General features: G+C 51.4%; 1 pseudogene; it reads left to right on the forward strand.

Annotated features, from left to right (window-relative positions):
• The first annotated feature begins 1619 nt into the window (after positions 1-1619).
• Positions 1620-1733, forward strand: LOC142771557 (U6 spliceosomal RNA; annotated as a pseudogene).
• Positions 1734-2395: the final 662 nt, after the last annotated feature.

The following is a 2395-nucleotide window of genomic DNA, read 5'->3' on the forward strand; positions in this document are numbered from 1 at the left end:
GAGACAAACACTCTGTCTTCCGTCTCCTCCCATGGCTCCGGCGATGCTGTATCGCACACTCCTGCTCACTCCCCCGACCTGGGGCACCTGAAGATTCATGGACATCGCGCACCACTGCTGATCGTGTCGTGTTGACAGTGCGAAACGACGTAGGCGAGACGCGACGGCGAGGTAATCACAACGAGTCGTCCACAATCACTCATTTCTAGTTTGCATCCATGAGTCTTGCAACGAACATCTTCGCCGCGATGCCCTGGCAGTCGTTGCTGAGTGGTGCACGTTAAGGTTTCCCTAGGGTGAGCATTACCGATCACTGTATATCTTCTCGTATCCAAGCGCTTTCTGCGAATCTCGGTCTCTTCCGTTTTCCCTTTTCTGTTATTTATTGTGTTGTGTTCGTGAGATAACTTGCCGCAACTTTGGGGCTCTTTAGGTTTTTAGGTCTAGTCCTTCGCTGAAGCCCGTCCACCAACTAAGAAAGTTCGTACCTTTCATAAAAGGTGCCGAGCGAAGATGACTTTTTCTCCACATTTAACCTGAGTTACGGAACATGTTTCCCGGGGACATTCCTGGAAGCAATCGCTGAAGAGTATTCCCGAACGCGATTCCCCAACAGCGATGTTTAGTCGAGTCGACGTTCGCGGGGCAGTTCTTCCGTGCCGGTGGCGCGATGACAGGGAACATTTCGCTGTCGTCGTAATCCATAGAGAGAATCCTTAGCCTCACATTCCAGGCGGGCGTGGCGGTCTGCGGGACCACAAAGTCGAAGAGCGCGCCGCACACAGCTGAGCGCACGGCGCCGGGCTTGAGGCGAGACTGGTGCTGGTTTCTAAGCGCGCCGGTATGAACCTGGGGCGCGCGCGGTTTGCGACGAGTGAGGGAGGAGGAGGGGTGCCGCGGGGACGCGATTGCGGGACGCTTCGGGAGTGGAGAGGGGGAATCGATTGCGCTCGCCCTGCTTTGCAACAGGGCACCCCGGGAGGGTGTTCCGAGCTGAAGGGAAGGGTGGAAAGGAATAACTGGGCACCTTGCACCTCTGGCGTAGGGTGAAGCAGCGGTACTGTATACCTGCTTTCGAAGCAGCGAAATATTCCTCGCCATACGCCCCCGGTGAGTTTGTGTCCGTTTCTTTATTTTCTTCTCTTTTTTTTCGGTCAGAGCTTAACTGCTTGCACGCTTTGCTTAATGCTTGGAAGTCTAACCCTGTATTACCTATTTCGCTTTGGTTGAACAGGCCATGTTCGTGCTTGTTTATCACAATTGTGTTTGTTATATCGTTATACGTCGAGCTGGTTTTCAGCGAAAGAGCATATATGGTCGCGAGTGCATTTGTCAGCCACGATGACCGCATTACCGAAAAAATTTGGAGGACAGTTGAGCTTTGCCTTCAAGAGTAGGACGTCATAACGTAATCGTGTCCCGTCCGTATCTCCTTCTCAATCAGCCTTATAAGTCAGTCTGTGCGCCAACCGTACCACAAGGAAACAAACAACTGTACGCGTAACATTGGGCGTTTCAAATTATCCTGCTACCATAGTGCTTCATAAAGAAAGCAACAGAATACCAATCAAGAAGGGTGTAAGGCAGGGGGACACAATCTCCCCAATGCTATTTACCGCGTGCTTACAGGAGGTTTCCAAAGTACATATACTAAAATTGGAACGATACAGAGAAGATTAGCATGGCCCCTGCGCAAGGATGACACGCCAAATCGTGAAGCGTTCCACATTTTTAGGCCCTTAATTAAGGGGGTATTCAGCAGAAATCTCATTTCATTAAAACATTTTTATAGAAATAACCACAAACTTGACTGATACAGCGCTGAAACCTACATTTAGAACATAACAATCCGGGTGCGGCGATGGCGTAGTGGTTAGAGCATCCGCCTCGCATGCAAGAGGTCCGTGGCTCAAATCCCGGTGCCGCGCAGTTCCCAACCGGATAAAAAAAAGATCCGCGTGTTGATGGAACTGCATTACGAGGCCTGGGGTGCGGCCTCACCGGTAACCACCGCCGGGAACGCACTCCCTCACCAGAGAAGGATTGGCCACCCTGGTGCAGTATCTGGCCACTACCTCCCACATGCATACGTCAAATAACTCACGGCCCTCAGTCCCCAGCAGCTGCGAAGCAACTGACCATGGCGGCGGTCAGATCTTCAACGCAGCAGAGGGTGCTAAGAATCTCTGGATCCGGACAGGCCGCCATTGGAACCTGAACTTGGCAACATTTAACGCTAGAACCTTATCTAGTGAGGGAAGTCTAGCTGTACTATTCGAGGAGCTAGAGGGTGTTAAATGGGATACAATAGGGCTCAGTGAGGTTAGGAGGACACATTAGGCCTATCCTATAGTATCCTATAGTAAACGAATGGCTAGTACAGTTCACGCTCGCT

This window comes from Rhipicephalus microplus, chromosome 1 (assembly GCF_043290135.1).
Source record: "Rhipicephalus microplus isolate Deutch F79 chromosome 1, USDA_Rmic, whole genome shotgun sequence".
Lineage (NCBI taxonomy): Eukaryota > Metazoa > Arthropoda > Arachnida > Ixodida > Ixodidae > Rhipicephalus > Rhipicephalus microplus.